We start from the raw sequence: 7,386 nt of genomic DNA, 5'->3' as shown, positions 1-7,386 counted from the left end.
TTACTGCTGCTACCCACTGTAGTTGCAGCACCCACAAGTAACAGAGCTACAAGGCGGAAATTTTTTGACTTGGGATAAGAGTAACTGTCCAAGTGGAAATGCTATTTAGGGTTGTCGCACATGATGTGGAAAAATGCTTTCATGGAAAAGATAAAGATTGCAGTATAAGAAAAACTGTACTTACAGTGTATAAAATGTGAGTTAATAATAGTCATTTCTCAGAACCACACTTAAAACAACAATATCAATATACAAGAAGTCTTCTGAATGTAAAAGAGCTTTTGGTGATAGAACACAAGATTAAGAAAATTATGTAAAATATGGTTATATAATCTGCTATTTTCATGTCATAAACTGGTATAAGCAAAATGTGACAGAGCTTTGAACCTGAAATAGCTGAAGAGTAAAATGTATTAGTGATGGTTTATTTCAATGAAAGAAGGAGTTTCCAAACTATGGAAAGAAAATGTCCTATCCCAGTAAGACTGATTCACAATCAAGGACAACAGTAAAAAGACTGTAACTACAGTGTCACAAATGAACTTGGCAGTGTTACACTATTTTAAAATTTTCACACAACTATTCTATACTTTTAAGATGATTGCAGATTGCTAAGTAAGAGACATGAACCCAGCAACAATGACTGTTTGAAAATTTTGGTGTTTTCTCAAATGTTTAATAGGAAAAAGAATAAGGCTAGAAATGGGAATAAATGGGGCAAATTGTTAGATTTAGTGACCTGCAGAATAACAATAGAAAACATGGGCATCTGTTGATATCTGATGATGAGTGCAACAGGCAATAGTTGCTAATGATGACTTGGTGTGTCACTAAAATATTGTGCCAGTCGTATGCTGTTCTCCAACTCTGTTCCCAAGTATTTATTACTGAGAGGTACGAATTATTTGTTAACCCCAGGCTTGGTAGAATGATGCACTGGAGACATCAGCAATGTATCACTAAAGATTGCAAATATCATCAAGTACCACAAAGAAAAAAGAATTACGAGTAAGATATCAAACTCTGGAACATATGAATTAACATACCAGGAATGCTCTGTGTCTTATGATTTTATGTAGCTGACAATAAGCCAACACTTCAATGCTAGGTGTAAAGAGCACATCAAATCATATACAAAAGATATCTCAAGCACTATACTCTCCTGTGGATCCTGTGTCCTCTGCAGAAAGTCCGACATTTGTCATTACTCGTCCACTGGAATGTGAGTGGCGTTTCAATGGTAAATCTAGGCATCCTATACAGGGTGTATAGGACCAGGGAGGACTCAGGGTGTTGTACCACTCCTCATAACCAACAAGTCTGAGGTGCTGTCTTTAAATAAAACTGAAACTGAGGATGTGGGACTCACTTCACCTGTTTTTGGGAAACCTGTTTTGTCCAGTGTCAAAAGGAGGCAATTTTCATTGGCAATTCACATGTACAGCAAACGATGGTACCCCTTAGGGAAATGGCAGTAAGAAAGAGGAAAGGCTGTTCCAACAGGCACTGAGTGCTGACCGGACTGGTGTGGCAGTTGAAGAAAGCAAAACTAAAGCTCAAGTTTTAAATTTCATGTTCAAGATATCATTCACATAGGAGAACTGTACAAACATATTGTCATTTGACCATCAAACAGATTCCCATATGAACAACATAGTAATAAGTGTCTCTGATGTAGACAGGCAACTGAAGGAGCTGAAAACAAGTAAGACCCAATTTAGTTTTTCAAAGAGTACTCTGCAGCATTGGCCCCTTACTTAGCTTGCATTTATCACGAGTCTCTCACGCAGTGCAAAGATCCAAGAGACTGGAAAAAAGTGCAGGTGACTCCTGGGCATAAGAAGGACCCACAAAAATACAGAACAACATCCCTAACACCGGAACCCTTGAACGTATCTCAGTTCGAATATAATAAATTTTCCTGATACCGAGAAGCTTATGTCCACAAATCAGCATGGTTTTATAAGGTATTGCTCATGTGAAACTCAGCTTGCCCTTTTCTTATGATACACTGTGAACTATGGATGAAGGGCAACATGCAGATTCCATATTTCTAGATGTCTGGAAAGCATTTGCCACAGTGCCCCACTGCAGCCTTTAAAAGAAGATATGAGCATTTAGAATAGATTCACATATTTGTGAGTGCCTTAAAGACTTCTTAGGTTACGGAACCCACTACACTGTCATCAACGGCAAGTGCTCATCAGAGAAGGTACTGTCAGGAGTGCCCAGGGAAAGTGTGATATGACCACTGTTATTGTCTATATACATAAATGATTTGGTGGATAGGGTGGGCAGCAATCTGCATTTGTTTGCTGATGATGTGGTGTACAGTAAGATGTTGGAGTTGAGTGACTTAGACAAAATTTCTAGTTTGTGTGATGAATGGCAGTTAGCTCAGTGTAAAAAAATATAAGTTAATGGGGATGAGAAGGAAAACAAACTGGTAACATTCAGATACAGTATCAGTAGTGTCCTACTTGACAATCTTGTCATTTAAATAGCATAATGTTGCAAAATGATGTGAAGTGGAACGAGCATGTGAAGACTTCGGTAGGAAAGACAAATGGTCAACTTCGGTTTATTGGGAGAGTTCTAGGAAAGGAGACATCATATAGTGCAACCTATTCTTGAGTACTGCTTGAGTGTCTGGAACCTGTACCACATGTCAGGTAAAAGGAAGATATCAATACAATGCAGAGGCGGGCAGCTAGATTTGTTATTGGTATGTTTCAACAACAGGCAAGTGTTACAGAGATGCTTCAGCAACTCAAATGGGAATCTCTGGAGGGAAGACAAAGTTCTTTTCAACAAACTCTATTGAGAATGTTTAGAGAACTGGCATTTGAAGCTGCCTGCAGAACAATTCTGTTGCTTCCAACTTACATTGTGCATAAGGACCATGAAAATAAGACACAAGATGTTAGGGCTCATATGGAGGTATATAAGCAGACATTTTCCCCTCTTTCTACTTGTAAGTGGAACAGGAAGGGTAATAATGACTAGTAGTGGTAGATACTGTCAATCACGTACTGTAAAGCAGCTTGTGGATTATCAATATGTACATGTACATATGTACGTACATGTAGAGCAGGATGCAGCCAACTGCAGACTGTGGCCCACATTGGACAAATGATGCCTGTCATCTGGGCTCCGAGGTCATACTTGACTCATTCCAGTGAATGGCAGGAAGGTTGAGAAGATCAGACTTGCACATGGAATCCCAACAACAAAATTTGCAGCATTGTCCCCAGAACTGATCATTGCCTCTTGGTCCTGAGTTGAGTGGAAGGATCGAACCGCAGACTTTCAACGTTGTGTAACATGTTAGACAATGACTTCTTGGAATTGGTCAGTTGGGCACCACACAACAGAGGCTGCTACTCAGGTAGCTGACTATAAATAGCTACACATTAGGGTGTTTTAGATTAGACAACTCTCCATCCAATCCAGATAATGAGAACTGTAGGAATCCCAGAAGTATTAGCATAAGATCGAAAGAAATGCCGCCCTCAGGTGAGAGCAATAAAATCCAAATGGGTAACTGCTGAAGCATTCACAACAAAGTGACAGAAAAAAACCAGTGGTATTGCAAGTTGACGCTTCCTCTTATGGAATCGATGCAATGCTTTCGCACAGAATTGGTGATAAAGACACAACTATCACTTTCGTATCTAAAGTGTTGTCCAAAGCTCAGTGTAACTATTCAGAAAGAGATTTTGGCTATTGTGTTAATGGTGTCACGAAATTCCGCCACTGGATTTGTATGGCGGAAAATTCTACTTAGTAGCAGATCACAAGCCTTTGCAGCCCTTGTTTCATCCGACGAAGCCGATTCCTTTGCGAACTGCCCAAAAATTGCAAAGGTGGGCTTTGTTGTTGTCTCAATACCAGAACGAGATTATGTATCGTCCGTGGTAATACGTACGCACTTTTACACCTTCTGATTGGTGCTGATGCAGACTTTGATGCTTCTGCTGCATCTTGTTATCACATCGATGCTCCCGGTTCTGAATTGCTCTAATCCTTTCCTCTGAACTATAGGAAAATTGCGCAGGCCACGGAGGCTGATCCAGATTTGAACATTTTGCTAACATAAATTCGCACATCTTGGTCTTACTCAGTGAATAGTATAAACAACTCTGTAGTGTGCCAATACTTGGCACGACGGCATAGCCTCGATGTACACAAAGGTGTGATTCTTGTTCAAAATGACGGTGGACAGTCACGTGTGTTGATCCCTAAAGTCTTGCAAAAAGAAGTGTTGCAGTTACTTCACCGAGAACACTGGGAGATTGTTCGCACGAAATAGTTAGCGCATCGACACTGTACTTGGCACGGTATGGACACCCAAATAGAACAGATAACGTCACAGTGTCACGCATATGCGGAAAGTCAGTCCGCTCCGCAACAAAAATTTTCTGCTTAGCCTAAGTCGCAATCACCATGGCAAAGTGTGCACATAAACTTTGCGCTACCTTTTTGGAACACTCGCTGGTTGATTGTGGTTGACTCGTATAACAAGTTTCCTTTTGCTGAGCCAATGAACTCGACAACATCACGTTGCATAATTCAGGTGGTGTCCTCTATTTTTTACCTCGAGGGTTTACCTGAAGTCATAGTGTCAGGCAACGGACCTCGTTTCACGTCAATTGAATCTGAAAAATTCTGTGAACGCAGTGGCTTACAGCACCTAACTAGTGCACCGGTCCATGCACTGTCAAACGGTGAAGCGGAACGTTTTGTCCGAAACTTCAGGCAGCAGATGGCCAAACTTCGCTCCGTCCACAGCAGGGATCAAGCATTGCAGCTGTGTCTCTCCTTATGTCGTCGGCGGAATTGCTTCACGGCCGCCGCCGTCGGACTTTGCTCCACCTGGTCCACCCTCCTCAGCATCCGGCGCCACAGGAAGGTCGCGAGTATCGCTTCGCGCAGCGTGTTATTGTCTTTTACAGGGTTTTTAGCGGCAGCGGACGGTGGGCGCCAGGCGAGATCGTCCGTCCAATTGGCGCATGCATGGATCTTATTTCAGGTCCAGATGGCTTGCAGCGCCGACATCAAAATCAACTTCGCCTCTGTCATGTGCCGATGATCTTGCAGTGTCTCTTCCCCCTGATTCACTGGTCCAGAAGACAGCTCGGCTGTAGCAGCCGCCAGAGGGTGTCATCACGACACCGCAGGACGACCCCACGGAGACGGAGTCTTCATCTTCCCCGCATCCTCTCTTTCTACGGATGCAGCTGGACCCGCCCACACCGCAGCAGTTGCCGTCTTCGTCATCTGGTTCCTGGCATCATGAGGTGGACTCGTACCCTTCTAGACGTTTTCCGGAGGACTTTTCCGCCACAGCGCAGGCCAGATGGTGGGGTACGACTGGAAGCTTGATGTCCACTGGGGCTACAGCTCCCCACCCTCCTGCCTCTCCCGCCATGGTCGCACTCCCTACACGATGACGGTCCGGCATATCGAAAAGCGCCGGAGCGAAGGCGAAGAAACCAAGGGCAGAGAAGGCGGTGAGACGACATCAGCCAATGGCTCCCTGAATAGGACCGCACCACGACAGGAGCGGCCTCTATAAGAAGAGAATATAAGCGCCGCTGCTGCCAGTCTCGGTGGTACAGTACCTGATCAGGACTCAGAGACCAGCACAGTACTAGACCTAGTCGCGGATTGGATCCTCTCAGGATATACAAAGCAGTTATTAGTGATCCATATAAATTGCTTACATGGACCTTGTATGTAGGTGAGAACTTTGATTGTTTGCTGTCGCCCATCGCTTATAACACCATTGTAATTTCAAAGTTGTAAAAAAAACTGTTAATGTGATTTGCTTGAATTGTTGTATATCTATCTGAGAATGGACCTTCATTTAGCCACCCTATAAGAGATGAGTAGGCAGGACCCCACATCTTCCTAATCTAAAATCCTCCTTTTTTAGACAAGAGAGATTCCTAGTTGCTGATTGGATCGTCTCACGATATACAAAGCAAAGGATTGCTCTCCCAGTGCTCCCTTGTGAGGGAGCCTCGGTTGTCTACCAGGCCAACATAACAGTATATGAGGGTAGTATCCGTTCCCGAAAGAACAGTTACCGTGGATGTCCATGCAGCTTTGCTAGAAATGAAATGATAATTAAATGGACACCCTAGCTGCAAACAGGCGTTGATGTACTTCATTGGGGACGTGTTGAAAATGTTTTATGAAGCTGACAAACAAGCCAAGATTTATATATATATATATTCACAAACGTGATATGTGCGATAGGCTATGACATCACGGTCGACGAAGCTTTCAAGTCCTGATACATTGGGTACTCCTGTACCACCTCGTACAATTGCGACAGTTAGCCAACCATTACCATGCGAAAAAGTATCATTCAGATCAATGCTGAAGTTCAGTCTACATCCACAAAAGACAGCGGGTCCATCTAGTAGTGAATGTGCAGCGACAGATTTAATAGTATTCTTCTTCTTGTCAGCAGCAGATGTTGTCATATATATATATATATATATATATATATATATATATATATATATATATATATATATATATATTTGTATGGGACTTGGTAGATTAATCTGCCACGAGTAATGAGTATGATGGGCAGACATCTATTAGGCGCACTACGAATGTAGTGGTGTGGACATGCTGGGAACGTGGATCTCACGGGGAGCGTGCAAGGGATAAGTCCCTGCAGACGCACTATCCTCTGTGCCTGCGGTGGCTCAGATGGATAGAGCGTCTGCCATGTAAGCAGGAGATCCCGGGTTCGAGTCCCGGTCGGGGCACACATTTTCAACATGTCCCCAATGAAGTACATCAACGTCTGTTTGCAGCTAGGGTGTCCATTTAATTATCATTTCAACATAACAGTCATTAGAGGAGATTCTATGAGTAGAGGATAGTTCGATTGGTTTGTACAATGTGGAGGCTATTTCGTTTTCTAATAAATCGGCTCCCATGCTGAGGCTTCATGGAAATTGTTTGTAATTGTTTGCCTTCTGGTCCTGCCCTGTTGGAGAACTTCACGTTTTTCCCTAGTGGGTGAGACATGCAACTTGCGGCGGACTAAGAGCTAGTGGCAGTACCGATAGTGGAAATGCATGTCATCTCATATATATGATGTATCTTGAGGGTCTGAGTCGGTTGTCTGGTATTTGACATTTCCAGCATGCATTGTCGTGCCTGTGAGTCAAGTTGGTTTGGCCACACCAGCACCTCACACTGAAATCTGCCAGGATTTCAGGGCTGGAAAACTTCCCATGATATAATAATCGAAACGCCAAGCTGCATAGCTTTTGTGGACGCATCAGAACTGTTGTGGGTTGGGTGCCAGGAGGTGCCGTATTAAAACTCGGCGAGAACTTTCCAAACGATTTATTTGCT

General features: G+C 43.1%; 1 non-coding gene across 1 annotated transcript; it reads left to right on the top strand.

Annotated features, from left to right (window-relative positions):
- Positions 1-6,713: 6,713 nt before the first annotated feature.
- Trnat-ugu (transfer RNA threonine (anticodon UGU)) lies at positions 6,714-6,788 on the top strand. The gene has a single exon. It is a non-coding gene; the product is annotated as a tRNA-Thr (tRNA).
- Positions 6,789-7,386: the final 598 nt, after the last annotated feature.

Source organism: Schistocerca serialis, chromosome 9 (assembly GCF_023864345.2).
Source record: "Schistocerca serialis cubense isolate TAMUIC-IGC-003099 chromosome 9, iqSchSeri2.2, whole genome shotgun sequence".
In the NCBI taxonomy this organism is placed as follows: domain Eukaryota; kingdom Metazoa; phylum Arthropoda; class Insecta; order Orthoptera; family Acrididae; genus Schistocerca; species Schistocerca serialis.
Note: the sequence above shows the minus strand (reverse complement) of the source record. Positions and strands in the feature narration are given on the sequence as shown.